Source organism: Mycteria americana, chromosome 6, assembly GCF_035582795.1.
Source record: "Mycteria americana isolate JAX WOST 10 ecotype Jacksonville Zoo and Gardens chromosome 6, USCA_MyAme_1.0, whole genome shotgun sequence".
In the NCBI taxonomy this organism is placed as follows: domain Eukaryota; kingdom Metazoa; phylum Chordata; class Aves; order Ciconiiformes; family Ciconiidae; genus Mycteria; species Mycteria americana.
Genome location: NC_134370.1, coordinates 46,395,357 through 46,412,616, shown reverse-complemented (window position 1 = coordinate 46,412,616; position 17,260 = coordinate 46,395,357). Strand labels below are relative to the sequence as shown.

Below are 17,260 nucleotides of genomic sequence, written 5' to 3'. Positions count from 1 at the left end.
GGTGTGACCGTTTTACACTGGGAAACACGGATCCGGTTGAGCAGGCCCTTGCACTTCACCACCATATTGGTAATCACCAGTACCTGCTAAGGTCCCTTCCAGCGCAGCTGAAGTGCATGTTTTCTCTAGTATACCTTAACGTAGACCCAGTCTCCTGGTTTCACGCAGTGACAGACTTCAGTGGAAAGATGTATAGACGTAGCACGAGCCTATTCCTTACATACGCTTCCACAAGCACTGATCGTGTGAGCATCAGCATCAGGCACCTTCTGCCGGCCCTTCCCTCTGCTGAACCTCGTCCGCTGCCCTCTCTCTTGTTCGCCTCATTCGGCAAGCTCAGGAGCTCGGCTAGGACTGCAACCGAGAGTAAGGATATCTGGTTAATGGCTGCTTAGTATGAGCTACAAGGTGGGAAACAGGAGAGAGGCAGTAACTTACACAGGCAGACGGGCAGGCTGTCCGACACGGGGGTGAAGGGAGGCAGCAGCAGAGACCACAAGTGCAAGCATCGAACGACCCATCACTGGGCCATGAAGGTACTCTGTGAGGTGCAGTGTTGAAGAGGTTAAGGTGGAAACTTCATAACCAGGTCTAATTAGGCGAAAGCAAGGTTCTCACAGGTTATCAGCCTGGGTCTTGTAAGAGAGGGCATGCCAGGCTTGTGCAAAGAGCTCTGCCACTCCCTCGAAAGGCCCTGTGTGAGCAGAGAGTGCCCGGCGGCCCTGGAGGAAGGCTGCACCTGGGAGATGGAGAGACGGCCAGGCTCAGCCAGGAGCATATGGCTCAGCTGGGGTGGCCACAGGGGTAAGACAGCACATGTCTAGGGGGTCCCATGGTGTAATGGTGAGCACTCTGGACTCTGAATCCAGCGATCTGAGTTCAAATCTCAGTGGGACCTCAACCTTTTGGCTCCCTCAGGGCTTTCCTCAGCATGCTTACTCCTTATCCCCTTGCCTGCTTAGTCTGCCACAGTCTCCAGCCCATTTGCTTCCACAGAGTCATGGTAACTGCTCCTACCACAGGAGCCTCCAGTGCTGCTCCTCGCCGGGGCACACTGTGGGGAGGACACTTTGTGCCCCCCTTACAGGCTTCAGTGGGCAGCCAGAGATCTCCCAGAGCTCCCCAGCACCTGGGAGCTACTACTGCTCACGCCAGGCTGACCCACACAGGAGGCCAGGTGGCTCCCAGGCCCCGAATCCTGTGGATGGCTGCGCACACGTGGGTTACAGGAAGCAATAAATCTCAAAGACGCTGGAAGCCCCGCTGGGCTGAGTCCTCCACGTCCAGACATTTGCCTGCTTCCTCCTTGGCCTTTCTGCAGGGTCTGGTTTTGCAGATGGGACCAGCGGGGTTGCCGTTCTCCCCAGAAGCTGGAAAGACCACCAGAGAGTGGCTTGCCCATGCGCCTCTGGCCTTGCACGCTGTCGGGAGCCCAGCTGGGCAGAGATGTGGGTCAGACAAAGGTGTCTGCTGCGAGCCAAAGGCTGGGAGAACGTCCAGGGCTTCACTTGGATACCCACAGGGGAGAGGCACGGGGTAGATGGGCAAAAACCACCCCGCTCTCATCCCCAGCCACATTTGTAGGAAGGCATAGCACTATCAGGGCCTCGTGCAGCCCCCCCCCACCCCCAGGAGCCCCGGGCATTGCAGGGCTCTGGAGGAGCTCCGTAGCGCCGAGCCCTCCCCTCCCACCATGTAGTGACCAGGCCAGGTGCTGTGCCCAGGAGCCAAGTACAGGCCTGGCACCAACCGCCTCTCCAGGGCAAAGCCACCAGCATCCCCAGGCAGGGGCTCGTCTTAAACCCCGGGCTCTGGTAAAGCTGGCAGCGAAGACCCAGGACAAGCTGTCTCAGTCTCCAGTCTTCATTTTCTCCTCCTGCCTTTATTGGAAAAGAGCATAGTGGGAGACACGAAAAGTTACACAAGTTTCCTGTACCGGAGCGTAAAAATAATTTCAGTTGCCAGATGCCATCGTGACCAGTGCCTCCTACTCCTAACCCCTGGTAGGCCATCTTGTTGGGCAGGCGGCCTTTAGCCATGGGTCACGTACCCCCTTCTCCGTTGAAGGGGTCCTGGGCACCCAGGAGAGTCGTCAGGATGAGACACGATTGATTCCAACAACATTCTACCGAGGGTGCCTAAAAAGGCTGCCTGTCCCCATAGTGTTGCGTGACACCATTCAAAAGAAGGTGTTCTGTGGTTAAACGTGGAGCCACGGGCCGTTTTAGGCTTTACGAGTGGTGGACGAGGTTACAGGAATTGTGGATTGATAACAGCTGTTCAGACGTGAATGTTAATATACTCCAGGGAATGAATACGGCGTGGAAAGGAGGAAAGCGCTGCTTTTCAGGTTTTCAGGTCTGGACGCAGGCAGCGTGACTGCAAGATGGGCTTAGGGTGGGCATTTCAGTAGGGCGCAATCAGAGCATGCGCAATCACGATCCCCCTCTTTGTAACTCCACCTGCTTGTGGCATTGCCAATGACAGAGTGGGAGTCTGTAAATTCTGCACTAACCCAAGGCCCGCATACGACCCCACCGCCCAGACTGATGTTTTGACTGTCAGCACACTGAAGAACGTTGGTTTTCTCTTTATGCAACCCTGGAATCAGAGATTTGAGAAGCTTCGTCCCCTTGAGGTAGCGAGTCTAGTTGAGAGAGGCTACTTGTCTTTCCCTTGGCCCACTGGCCATAAGCTCCCCTCCCGACCACCCACACCTGCTCTTTCTTCTGCATTTTCCCCCTTTTCCTGTGCAGGCTTAGCACGCCTCAGAAGGCACGGATTAAGGTTGCTTTCTGTTTGGGAGACGAAGGTTCCATTTGTCGGGCTGAGCAGCTGCTGAAAGAGCATCTGGAGAGTGGACAGCTGAGCGAGAAGAAACGGAAAACTCCATGGATGTTCTCTTGCTGCCATCCCATGGACATTTTGGGTACTCCCAGTTCAGTCTGCAACAACCGAACAAGCAAGCCCCAAGCCAAAGTAACTCTGCTGGCTCCTTGCTGCACCGCATTCTGGAAGGTTTCAGGGAATGCCTCTGTCTCGCATAAAGTACCATTTCATTGTTCAGTAAAGGAAGGCGCTGCAGCTCTCTGAGAAGCTAACTCTGAGAGACATCTCTTCCTGCCGGTCATAGTAGATATGCAGAATACAGTGGGGTAAGTTCAGGCAGGACATCCAGACTGCACAATCCCATACGGGAGAAGAGACTCACGTCTCCAGGGATGTGGCAAAGCTCAACGGCAAGGAAGGGCCGTTGCGGGCTGGAGGAAAGCCGCCCTTTTCCGGGCAGGAGCGAGGGCCACGAAGATCTTGCTTACGCCCGTCAGGCTGTGCCACAGCCTGTTTTTTCTGCCCTCCCTCGAGCCCAGGGAACGAAGGCGGATTCGTAAGGACGAAGAGTAGGCCAGAGGCTCAGGCAGGTCTCACTCAAGTGACTTCTCCCTGGGATCTCCATAGCCATGTCCCGTGGCGACTTCACCAGGTCCTCACGCTTCTTCCAACCAGGGATCTGGGCTCAGCCTGGAAAGCGGAGAACCTGTAGGAAACAAGGAAATCAACACGTAGGAGGGTGATGAAAGAGATGCCCGCGTCCTTCCCTGACAGAGACCCGCGCCCAAATTGGTCTGTTTTGCTCAGCAAGTTCATCCCAGAGGCCAAAGGCCTGGATGGCCTCCTTTGAGGAGAGGCTCAGGGCAAGGAGCCAAAAGCTCACGGCTCTTTTTCCTGGGCCAGGGATGGGGTGTCCCATTCCATACTTGGGAAGGGAAGGGAAGGGAAGGGAAGGGAAGGGAAGGGAAGGGAAGGGAAGGGAAGGGAAGGGAAGGGAAGGGAAGGGAAGGGAAGGGAAACAAACATCCTTTGGAGTGGGCCTCAGTCTGTTTGCTATCTGTGACTATAGAAACAGTCTCAGAGTTTGCAATGGCAGCAATAAACGTGCAAAAGCCTGAGCTGACCGTGGCTCCCACCCAGGGCATCTGCTATTGCTCCCTGAGCCGGATGATGCCTGGGGCCTGTGCAAGAGCCCTTCTCCTTCTCTGGGAGGTGCTGTCTTCTTGCTTCTGGCAGTAGCTTTTCTCACACACTTGCTCTCCTGATTCAAAGTTCCTGTACCTCTGACACTTCCCATCTGATTTCTGGTGATTAGTGCATGCAGAGGGTAAGTTTTACCTTCCCTGGGGACAGGTGAAATTTTGGCTGCTGCTCTCTCCTTCCTCAGTGCCAATGGACATCTGTCAACAAGGTATTGGTGTCCCAGAATGAGCCTTGGCTGAGCATTTGGGCTCTGCAACCCTGTGTAGTGAATTGTGGCCTGGGGAGGTAGTATGTGAAGATTGGCTGGCGGACCTGGCATTCATTTCACCATGGGAGGTGAGGCTGAAGCACTTGGGTCAGATGGGACATGTGGTGATCCAGTCCCCTGAGTGGACACAGCGGTTCTTGGACAGGCTGGAGCAATCAGGGCAGAAGCAGGAATGCCTTGAGTCTCTGGGGGCTGATACATCCATGGGTCCTGAAACCCCCGAACTCTCACCTTGGTGAAAGAAACGTGAAAGAGCTGTTCATGTAGCAATCAGAAACTACCTCATTTCTGTCATTGCCCACCCCAAGATTCATGCTCCCCATGCATGTCACCAGTGGCCTTCAAATTCAGGGAGAATTTCTCAACGTGACCTGCCACCTTGAGCTGAATCTGACAAGGGCCTTGAGGGGCAATAAGAAAGCAGATGTACTTCTACAAGTACATCTGCTGCATAAGGAAGACTAAAGAAGGTGTGGGCCCACTGCTGAATGTGAGGGGAGGGGGAGGTGAGGCTGGTAACAGAGGACATAGGAAAAACCAAGGAACTCAATGCCTTCTTCATTTCAGTCTTCACTGGTAAGTTTTGCTTTAGGGAAACACAGGCTCCTAAGCACAGTGGGAAAGTGTGGAGCAATGAAGACTTATCCTTGGTAGAGGTGGACCAGATTAGGGAACATTTTTAAATACTGGGTATACCCAAGTCTATTGGCCCTGGTGGGATGCATCCATGAATGCTGAGGGAGCTCACCAATGTCAATGCCAGGCCACTCTCAATGGTCTTTGAATAGTGATAGTAATCAGGAGAGGTCCCTGAGCACTGGAGGAAAGCAAACACTCCTTCTGTCTTCCAGAAGGGCTAGAAAAAGGACTCAGGGAACTTGAGGTAGCCACACCTCAGTTGCTGGGAAGGTGATGGAGCATATCATACTGCAAATGATTTACAATCATATGAAGCATAGAAAAGAAATTTGGAGCTGTCAGCATGGATTTATGATGGGGAAATCATCTCTGATATGTATATCTAAGCTTCCAATGAAAAGATCACTACCTTGGGGACAAGAGGAGAGCAAGTGATATTGATTTTCTTGACTTGAACAAGACACTCACAGCTCACTCCTGTGATAGGCTCACAGAAGAATTAATCAAGTGTGAACCAGATAAGTGGACAGAGAGATTATTAAAAACTGGCTGAAGTGCCAGGCCCAGAGGGTTCTGATCAGTGGCACAAACTCCAATTGGAGGCCAGGCACTCAAGCTCTACACTAATAGTGATTGATAATGGATTCTGTACTGTTTAACATTTTCCATTAGCGGCCTGTGGGGTAGAGTGAATCCTCAGCAAGTTTAGAAGATGATACAAATCTTAGAGGAGTGGGTGATACAGTTCAAACTGCAGATAGACAATGCTAGCAGGAGAAGCAGCAATTGCATCTGCATTGTACTGAGAGGAACATCAGGCTTGTGAGGTAGCCAGGGAGGTGTCTGAGGGGGTTTCTGGGTCCCCAACACGCTTGGGCTGTGTGTGGGGGCGGGACAGGCCAGTAGGCAGCAGGTCTCCTGCTGAAAGGAGAGGAGCAGGCGAGAGCTGGGCAGTGCTGGCTGTCCTCCTGGCCAACTCAAGCCACGGGAAGGCATATATAACTGATCCCTAGGGAGCACCAGCACCCAGGGCATGCAAAAAGGGAATGGCAATTGTTGGGAGCAGTGTCGGCAATTCATGTGGAAAGATGCCAGTTATTGGGCTGCTGCCTCCTCTGCTCACCCACAGGCTTAAGCTGCAGCCCTGATGGTCACCCCAACTAACTAGTGGCTGTCCACTACCCAGAAGCTTGAGATCTCCATGGAATTAGAATTAGGAAGACATCTTTCAAAAGAATTACCATTTTATAAGCGTACTCTTTTTCTAAGAACTATAGGGAGACTGTGTCACGCTGAAAAAAAATGAGTGCAAGAGCTCTCTATTTCCATGTGTAAGAAATCATGCAAGGAAGGCAGGAGACCAGCATGGATAAGTAAGGACCTCCTGACTGAACTAAAGTGCAAGAAGGAAACGCACAGGCAGTGGAACCAGGGACTTCTATCCTGGGACAGTGCCCTGATGTGTAGGGATGGGATCAGAGAAAAGCTAAGGCCCAGTTGGAACTGAATTTAGTAAGGGATGCAAAGAATAGTAAGAAGAGCTTCTAGAGATACATTGGTCAGAAATGGAAGATTAAAGAAAATGTACCCCCTTCATGAAGAAGGCAGATGAACTAATGACAACAACATGGAGAAGGCTGAGGTACTCAACAAGTTTTTTTTTCCCACAGTTTTCACTGGCGATCACACTTCCCACATCTCTCAAGTCCCTGAGCCTCAAGGCAGGGACTTGGGGAATGAAGTCCCTCCCATCATAAGTGAAGATCAGGTTTGAGACCACCTGGGAAACCTGGACATACACAAGTCCATGGGACCTGATGAGATGCATCCCAGTGTCCTGAGGGAACTGGCAGATGCAGTTGCTAAGCCATTCTCCATCATGTTTGAAAAGCCACGGCAGTCACGCGAAGTTCCCAGTGACTGGAGAAAAGGGAATATTGCATCCATTTTTAAACGGGTAATAAGGAGGACCCTGGGAACTACCAATGAGTCAGCCTCACCTCCATGCCCAGTAAGATCATAACTTCCTCCTGGAAGTTATGTTGTTCAGCCTGCAGAACAGAAGTCTCCAGGGAGACCATCTTGTGGCCTTTCAATACTTAAAGGAGGCTTATAAGACAGATGGAGACAAACTTTTTACCAAGGCCTGCACTAACAGGACAAGGGGCAATGGTTTGAAAGTGAAAGAGTGTAGGTTTATATTGGACATAAGGAAGAAATGTTTTACAATGCGGGTTGTGAGACAATCGAACAGGTCGTCCAGAGAAGTTGTGGATGCCCTATCATTGGAAATGTTCAAAGTCAGGTTGGATGGGGCTTTGAGTAGCCTGATCTAGTGAAAGATGTCCCTGCCCATGGCGGGGGTGGGGGTGGGGTGGGGTGTGAGCTGGATGATCTTTGATGGTTCCTTCCAACTCAAACCATTCTATGATTCTATAATACAGCAGACACTTGTGCCACCATTCAAGAGGACCTTGACAGATTGAGAAATAGGTTAACAGGATCTCATGCATTTCAATAAAGAGAAAAACAAAGTCCTGTGTTGAGGAAGCAGGTCCTCATGCACAAGTACAAAGTGGGGGCTGACCAACTGGAAAGGAGCTTGACAGAAAGGGACCTGGGAGTCCAAATTAAAAATGAGCCAACAATGTGACCTTGCAGCAAAGGTGGCCAACAGTATCCAGTGTTACATTAGGAACAGTGTTGTCGACAGGTCAAAGGAGGTGATTATTCTACTCTGTTCAGTAATGGTGAGACCACATGTGGGGTACTTGTCCATTTCTAAGTGGCCCAGTACAAGAGAAACACAGACATAAAGGATCGAGTCCAGTGAAAGTCCATGGAGATGATGAAGGGATTGGAGCATGTGTTGTGAGAAGAGGCTGAGAGAGCAAGAATTACTTAGACAGGAGAAGAGAAGGCTCATGGGAATCTTATCAATGTGTAAAAATAACTGCTGGGAGGGAGTAAAGACGACAGAGACAAACTCTTGTCAGTGGTACAGTGTGAAAGGACAAGAGGAGATGGGCATAAATTGGTATACAGGACAATTCCACATAAACGTAAGAATTATTTTATTCTACTGAGAAGGTGTTCAAACACTGAAATAAGTTGCCCTGACAAGCTGTGGAGTCTCCATCTTTGGACATATTTAGAAAGTGACTGGACACAGTACTAAACAACATACTGTAGTGGAACAAGCTTTAAGAAGCAGGGAGGAGCTGAACTGGATGACCTACAGAGGACCTTTCCTATGTCAGTGATACTGTAATATGGTATTCCTGTAATACAGCCCTTCTGCATCCTCTGGCCCAACCTCACTTGCAAGCAGCTGCAGTGAGCCCTGTGTCGCCCACTGTGCTGACTCACCAGTGGCCTTCCAGGCCTCCCCAGTGGTGGTGACCCTGCCGGACCTCATCCTTACCTCTTTCCCTCAGAGCACAGCCGTGGGATCCTCTCTGTCAGCTGCTGTTGGGAGCTCTCTCAGTGCTGGCGGAGTTCCCATCTCTTCTGGGGGCCCCATTGGTCTGGAGGCAGGGTCAGGGCTGTGTCTGATTTCCCCTCCCCTCCACTGTACTCTGAGCTGAAGAAAAAGGAAAGGGCAAGGAGAAAAGGGAAGGGCAGGGGAAGGGGAAATAAAAAGAAGGGAGGACAGAAATCAAAGGGGAAGGTATGGGAAGCCAACAAGAAAGTATTTTCAGGTCTCCTGAGGTGCAGACAGGGTGGTTCCCCTCTAGGGACTTAAAATCTCAACAAAGAAAAATGCCACCCAGCTCCATGTTGTGAAAGGCACTCAGGTTAATTCCCACCCCCCGAAAAAAGCAAACCAACTAAGCCAAACCTAACCCAACCCAGCCGCATCGAACCCAGCGTTGTGCAGTCCAACCCAACCTTCCCAAACAAACCAAACACAAACTAAAACAATACCATTCCAAACTAAATCAAATCAAGCCACTCAAGACAAATTGGTTCACCCCTTTGTAACTCTTCTCTGGAAGGAGGTATTCTGCTTTCTGATGTAAAAAGGCCAGGGTCTGAGTCCTGGCTGAGCCTCTGCCTTCCCCCTTTTTCCAGTACCACCCTCCAATTTCATTCCTCACCATGCCGCTCCTTTAGCAAGAACAGTACAGACTATGCGCTCAGGGAAAAAGGACGCTGATGGCAAAGAAGGAGGGCAGCTGCCAACAGAAGGGAAGGGAGTTACACCGTGGGATCAGCAGCAAATAGAAACAGCCTTTGCTGCTGATGATCACAATAAGGGAGGCACGGGTCACCTAAGGAAGGCAGCTCCTGTCCAGATGACCCTGGGGCTACTGCAAGACCTTTTGTGCCATTCACAGCCAAGACGCTGAGGCTTACGCCTGAGCTTTTGTGCAGTCCTTGCTCATGGCTGCTCTGCCAGGAAAGACAATTGGGGAGCCAATGGTGGAAGCGAGGAAGTAGGGGCAGTGGCCTCACCAGCATGGATATCTGGTCTATCAAGGGCAACTACATAGTGCTGGGGCAAGAGGGAAGGTCACACAGCTCAGATGGTGTTCTCATCAAACTTGTCAGTGAGGGGAAGAAAGCTCAAAAAGAAATAGACACAAGCCACTGGGTCAGGACCTGGCTATGTGGCTTGTGCCACAGGCAGGGCATTATTATTGATAATTAAGGGAACAACGTTCTCTGCGAGGAACAACAGCTGCTGGGCAGGGATGGGCTACATCTGACAAAGTGCAGCAAGAGCTGGCAAGCAGAGCTGCTAGCCTGGTCAGGAGTCCTTTGCACTGGTTATGCTGGGGAAAGGTAACCATAACCTGCAGAGGAGAGAGAGCACAAAGGGCAGAGCAGATGTGTCCTGGGGACAGCACAACACAGTGGAGCATCTCTCACTTCTCCTGTAAAAGGAGCATGACTTGGGGCCCATCTCAAATGCCTGTACACAAGTGCATGTAGCAAGGGAAACCAATAGGAGGAATGAGAAGTCTGCGCACAGTCCAGAGCAATAACCTCTTTGGGACTGAGAAGATATGGTGGGCATAGTTCCCATGACGTGTGTGTTGCAGTGGAGTGATACAAGCTTTTCAAGAAAGGTAGGGTGGGAAGGCGAGGAGGAGGAGTTTCACTCTGTGTAAAGAAGTGTCTTGAATGTGTGCTGTGAATGCTCTGCTACTGGTGATGAACTGGTGAAGAGTTTCTGAGTAAGGACCAAAAGACAGATCACCACAGATGATGTACTACAAGGTCCTCTAGAAGAGGAAGCGGAGGAGGCTTTCTCAGGGCAGCTAGAGAAAACCTCTCAGTCACAGGCCTGAGTAATCACACATGACTTGAACCACCCCAATATGTACTGGAAGGGCAAGAATTCTGGGCACAAGCAGTCCAGGCACTTGCTGGAATGTATTAAAGACAATTTCCTGATGCATATGGCTGAGAAACCAAATAGGGAAAATTCTCTGATGGGCCTTTGATGCACAACCTAGGAAGACGTGATGGAAGATAAGATGGCCAAGGGCAGCCTTGGCAGAAGTGACAATGAAACTGTGGAGTTAAAGAGACTGAGAGAAGTGAGACCAACAGTAGAATTGCAACCCTGCACTACGGAAGGGCAGAAACCCCCCTGGAGGGCAAAGGGGTCCAGGAGAGCTGCTTGATCTTCAAGGACAGCCTCCACAGAGCACAAGATCAGTCCATTTTAACATGCAGAAAGTTGAGCAAGCATAAGGCCTGCATGGATGTATGTGGTGCTCCTGACTGAGCTGGGACAGCAAAAGGAAGTACACAGAAGGTGGAAAAAAGGAGAGAGCTACATGGGAGGACTGTGAAGGCAACTGCTCACACATGAAGAAATGGATTAAGGCAAGCCAAAGTTCCCAATGCAACAAGCCCAGAGGTCATGTGAGAGCAAAGGGGCTGTTGGCAGCAATTTCCCCTGCCTCTGCCAGCATGGGCCCTCCACAGCTACTGCTGGGAGAAGCAGGAGCCTCTAAGCACAGGGTACCCATCAAGCAGGGCAGGAATTCACACCATGAATTTTGGGGCCTGGCAGAGGGGTGGGGGATCATGTGGGATCCCCAGGTTCAAGATCCCCCATCTTCCAGGGGAAGATGTCCACAAAGACTCCTGGGGTTATGGAGGGAGGGGTCGGGGATTCAGGAAGTTGGGTAAGGTCCATGGTGTGAATTATTGCCATGTCATGTTTATCTTCCCACTACTCCCATTATTTCTTTGGTTTTCTTTTCCACACTGATAGGTTATGAATAAAAGCCAAACCATAAAAATCTTCCTGCCATGTTCTGAGGAGAGTGGTAGGATGGGAAGGAACAGAAAGGAAAAGATTTTTTTCCTGGAAAAATAGTGTGGCTAACAGTATTTAGACAAAAACATTAATTGGTTTGGGGCTGTGGAATACTTCTCCTCCCTGGTAATTCTCCAGGATGATTACCACCTTCCTCATCAGAGACAAGTCTGATTTCAGACTTTTCTCTCTTCACTTCTCTCTTCTTCTTTGGTGGTAGTTACATGAGAGGGGAGAAGAGAAAAAAGAAATGGACAGGAAAGATACAAGCACATAAATTCCCATTAAAGCTCTTTGGTTTCCAGTTGGACAGTGGGGGGAAACAAGACAGAAACACAAAGAGCACGTTATGAACTGTAGGAAAACATATCAGGTTCTCAAAACATCCCTGCCTGCCCTGCAGCACCCCTGCTGCTCCCTGCCACCATGTCCCCTACTGGGTGGAGTATGTGGTGAAGTCACAGTGCTCGCCCAGGGCTCTGACACTTGTGGATTTCTCTGTGTGACAACTCATCCAGTTACCTCTGCTCCACATCCACCCCTGTCAGTGCCACTGCCATGATCTCACACAGCACTGGCCCTTGCAGACACACTGGGACCCATTCAGCACTGCTTGTGGCAACTCAGGTCCCTGACTTCCACTTCCACAAACCCCATGGAAAGGAGAGGTCACAAGAAGAGACAATTTGAAAGGAGATGGAGAGAGGGGTTCCACTGCAAAAAGTCCCAGGGTGCACCTGAGAGCAAAATGGGCTGTTGGCAGTAACTTCCCCTAGCTCCACCAGCATGGGACCTCTGCAGCTATTGCTGGCAGAAGCAGGAGCCTCCAAGCACAAGATACCCATCAGGCAAGGGAGGCAGTGAATGAATGGGGCAGCACTCCTGTCTCAACCTAGGATGGCCTCCTTCCTTGTAGGCTGTTCCAAAGGGGGCAGAGACCCTGCTGCATAAATCCATCTGAAAGACACCGACTATCTTGGGACAGTTGTAAGGACTTGGCTGGCTCATACCCTACTCTGGGTTTCCTGCAGTGGGCTGGCCAGGAGCTCCTCCAGGCTTAGCAGCTGCAGGATCTGCTCCATGTTGTGGCTCTGTGGTTCCAGCCAGCCAGTTTCAGGCACAGGGCTCCCAGCAAGCTGCGAGGATTCTGCAACCCACATCACCACCTTGCTCATGATGGAAGTCTCTGATGCTTTGGCGCTTCTCTCTCCATGGTGAGACATAGCAGTGCAAAGAAAGGCTTGCTGCTATTTTCTAGGTACTTGCTTTGGCAAGGTCTGTTGTAGTAGTCACTTTAGCATTAGTATAAAGGTTTGTTGAAGCCTTAGGCCACAAACTCTGAACTTTCACCCAGATCCACTGACCGTGCACTGAACTTTTACTCGGCTACATGAAGGAAGGTCCCTGAAACCGGTGCAAACCAGAAAGATAAGGAGGCTTCAACCTTAGCAGAAGCTGCAGCCTTAGAGATAAGAGAAGAATCGGCCTGCTGAGAGACAACGAGGGGACCCAGTGAAGAATGGGAAGACCCCAGACCCTGATACTACTATTGGTCTGAACTATCTTCTGAGGGGAGGGGAATTTATACTGTAAGGGTATAATTGCCCAGGGATTTCTTTGTTCTGGGTCACTCTCAGGAGGCACCCAGCTCGAGCTGTTTTCACCACTGTACCAATAAATTTATCTGGCATATGTCGTATTGGAGACTCTGCTTCGGGAAACCTAGGGTTGAGCCAGAGGGGAGAGGAAGGGCCCAAGACTGAGTATGTGTGTAAGCAAGGAGTCGAAAAGGGGCACCCGTCAGCTCAGTGGAGCTGCCTGCTGTGAAGGGACTCAGGTCCTAGCAGTTAAAGTTTCAGGTGGTGTGTGTGCGTGACTCCCTGAATGGTGTGTGAGTGTTCAGGTAGCAGCTTCTCCTTTAACAGGTCCAAGCTGCCACAAACCACATGGACTTGGCCTTGGGAAAGGGCTCCAGCCAAGCTGGCCTCTCTCCTCTTGGCCACTGCCCAATCTCAGCCACACATTCAGAGGCATCCAGGAAGGCCTCCGCATTTTCACCTGTAGCCAGCTCCTGAAGCAATGAGGCTCTGCGGGAGTCCTGTGTGGTGGCACAGACATTGGGCAGGGTGCAGAGGGCAGAACATGCAGAAACCTTCTCCACCTCCCCCACCTCCACCTGCTGATGGGTGCCCCCAGGCAGCCAGCCACTCTTCAAGGCTGATGATGGACATACATTAGGTCACGCATATAGACAGGGCTTGGGGGCAGTGGAAGATCCAGTGCTATTGAACACCAGCTTGTGGGCAAGATGTATTCCTGGCCTGACATGTAATGACAATGCCTGAGGTCAGTATCCGTGGAATGTGCACCTGGATGTAGAGATGTGCATTCTCCTATATTACACCAATCACTTCCATGAAGGGAACGTGCCTCACCCAGATGACTGAGTCCAACTGTTTCGCATGTCAAGGGGAAACCTCAGTGTGCCCACTTGCACTCTTAAGGAACTTTCTTCCCCTGATGGTTATGAAGAGGAAGGAAACAAGAAAAGATAGCTACCTTTTCTCCTTTCCCTTTTACACCAGACAAAGGCTTGTGAGCAGTGCTGACTTCAGCAGCAGCTGTGCTGTGAAGTGGCAGCTCAAGCAGGAGAGCTGAAGCAGCATGCTGGAAATCTATGGACAGATACATCTGTTGGTGACGTTAGACTATCCCAAAGCTCATGAAAGCAACGGGTTTTTCAAAGAGGAGTGGCTTCACAGACAAAGAGGATTGCTGCATATTAGGATGATGGTTATATCTGAAGGAAGCATTGAACTGGCAGGACTTCTCAGTGCAACAAAAATGCCACCTGCCATTAAGCTCACCTTGTGCCTGTAGCCCACATGATACTCTTAGGACATCTTACTGACAGTGACACCTGTGACTGAGCATCACCTTCCTCAAATGGTCACAGCAGCACCACTTGGAAGGGCTATTTCCCAAGCCCAGCTGTCCCTTCGCTGGCTCAACCAAAACGGCCTGCACTGGTTCTGTGCCCGGTGAACGCAAAGCTGGGCACAGGGTGGGTGGCAGAGAAAGAGGCCCCCCCTCTCCTTCAGCATGCCCCCAAATGCCCCTCTCTGCCTTTCCCCAGAGGGCCTCGCCACTTCTATCCTCTTCTGCTCACCACTGACACTTGGTGGGAGAAAAAGCAAAAGTTCATTTCAAAGTGACTAGTCTGCACATGGACACAGATGAGTTAAGGGCAGCATGGAACAGCAGAGCAGGAGTCTGTGCATCGACCTGTAGAGAAAATCAGCAGCCCCACAGCATGCATTGGCCAGGCAGTTGCATTTTCAGGAGAATTGAACACGAGGACACTCAGGCTGTCATGAGCATCTCTTTAACGGGAACAGAAAGTGTACATTTTGAGGGGAGGGGCAAGAGCACTGAGCATGAGAGGTCAAAAGCTTCACAGCACCCCAGGGATTGTCCACAGCAGCAGGGATTGAGAGCAGCCCAGTGGAGAAGGACTTGGGGGGTAACTGGTAGATGAAAAGCTTGACATGAGCTGGCAATGTGCAATCACAGCCCAGAAAGCCAACCGTATCCTGTGCTGCATCAAAAGAAGCATGGCCAGCAGGTCAAGGGAGGTGAAGCCCTTCTACTCCACTCTGGTGAGACCCCACCTGCAGTAGTGTGTCCAGCGTTGGAGTCCTCAGTACAGGAAAGACATGGACCTTTTAGAGTGGTCCAGAGGACAGCCACAAAAATGTTCAGAAGCATGGAACACCTCTCCTATGAAGAAAGGCTGAAAGACTTGGGGTTGTTCAGCCCGGAGAAGAGAAGGCTCCAGGGAGACCTTTTTGTGGCCTCTCAATACTTAAAGTGGGCTTATAAGAAAGATGGGGACAAACTTTTCATCAGCACCTGTTGCGATAGGAAAAGGGGTAACAGTTTATAATTAAAAGAGGGTAGATTTAGATTAGATATAAGGAAAAAATTTTTTACAGTGAGCGTGGTGAAACACTGGAACCGGTTGTCCAGAGCAGTGGTAGATGCCCCATCCCTGGAAACATTCAAGGCCAGGTTGGATGGTTTCCTGGTGCATGGGACACCTGCCTCTCCCTATGAATAGAAGGGAGTCCTGTGTCATCTGTTGACATGATGCTCTTGCTCTTCTTGCTCTTATTCTTCCTGTGCTTTCCTTGCTACCCCAAGTAGCCCCCTCACCCTCCCTGCTGGGCTTCATAATTTAGCTATTGACCAAGGCAACATACTTCATCTGCTCTTCTTGTCGATGGGAGAGGATTCTTACCAGCTGTGGCTGCAGTGGGGAGAAAGGAGCGCCTTGCAGGTTCTGTGCATCCCACTGAAAAGGGTGATGTCCCCTTAACCAGTGGATCCCTTGACCTCTCATGCTCGGTGCTCTTGCCCCTCCCCTCAAAATGCACACTTTCTGTTCTCATAAAAGAGTTGCTCTTTCCAGCCTGAGTGTCCTCATCTTCAGTTCTCCTGAAATTGCAACTGCCTGGGCAAAGCATACTGTAGGTCTGCTGATTTTCTCTACAGGTCGATGCAGACTCCTGCTCCAGTCTTCCACTCAGCCCTTACCTCATCCATGGCCATGAGCAGACCAGTCACTTTGAAATGAACTTTTGCTTTTTCTCCCACCAAGCGTCCATGGTGAGCAGAAGAGGATGGAAGTGGCGAGGCCCTCTGGGGAAAGGCAGAGGGGGGCATTTGGGGGCAAGCTGATGGAGAGGGGGACCTCTTTCTCCTGCCACCCTGTACCCAGCTCTGTGTTTACTGGGCACAGAACCGGTGCAGGCAGTTTTGGTTGAGCCAGTGCAGGGACAGCTGGGCTTGGGAAATAGCCTGTCCAAGTGCTGCTGCTGTGACCGTTTGAGGAAGGTGATACTCACTCACAGGTGTCACTGTCAGTAAGATGTCCTAAGAGTATCATGTGGGCTACAGGCACAAGACTAGCTGAATGCCATCTCATGCAATCCATGGCAAGCTGCTTTGGCTCCTCCTGCCAACTCTTGCTTACGCTGAACCTCATTCCCTGGCATCTGTCTTGATTTCTTCTTTGTGGGATGTCAGGGGCTCAGCAAGGATTGCAATACAGAACGACGCTGTCTCTTGCCAGCTTTAGACCCTTGTCTGATAACAGCTCAGTCCAATGAAGGAGCACAGGCAGGAGTAATTAGAGAGCAGACCTCTCCTTCTGAGGTCATGCCCAAAGCCAGGTGGAAGACTGACAGTGCCACAGTGGGTCTCTGCCAGACCTTTCAACCAACCAGGCAGATGACTAACTCTCGTGTCTCCCCATGCTCTGAAGTGATTAGCTTTCTTTTCTTTCACTGCTTTCGTGAGACTATGCTCTTCTTTCTGCTGGATGCATTGCTGTTCACAAAGAAAGAAGCACTCATGACAGACACACAGTCAATACTCTTCTTATTTTCTTCATCACTTGCAGCATAGACAATCACAGCCGAAATACTGTGATAAAAAATGAACACCTACATGTTGCTCTGCAGCTTCCCGCATTAGTCAGAAGAGAAGCCTCATAGGAATAAGATTTTTCCATCCACCAGCATGTTTACCATACCACAAGCAACTACTAGTGGCCACATGGCGCAGGAAGTTTGCATTTGCCTTGGCGGCCCGGGCCATGAGAACTGAGATATCACGAGATACTATGAAGATCTGAGCCAGGAACTGAAGTGTTGCAGGGCATTGACGCATGTGCACTTACTGCAGGGAGACAATCATTGCAAAGGAAAGAAGTAGCTCCATCTCCCCTTGTCTGTCTTCACAGCTAAGAAAAGAGAACCTGCTTCCTGCAGCTGTTCTCTGCCTCATCGACTGCATTTCCAACACACTGAGAGGAAAGCAGGGTTCACCGTGGGGAGGCTAAGGAGGGCAAAAAACATTGATATAGCATCACCTACAGGAGTAGAACCTAGAGGAGCAGGGCCAAGGTTCTGTCTTTGGCAAAGCCACACAGCACCTTTCTGGGCAAACAGGTGTGCAGGCTATATTCCCTCTTCTGT

The 17,260-nt window shown here is 50.7% G+C and overlaps 1 non-coding gene across 1 annotated transcript; it reads left to right on the top strand.

The window, feature by feature from the left end:
- The first annotated feature begins 826 nt into the window (after positions 1–826).
- Positions 827–898, top strand: TRNAQ-CUG (transfer RNA glutamine (anticodon CUG)). The gene has a single exon. It is a non-coding gene; the product is annotated as a tRNA-Gln (tRNA).
- Positions 899–17,260: the final 16,362 nt, after the last annotated feature.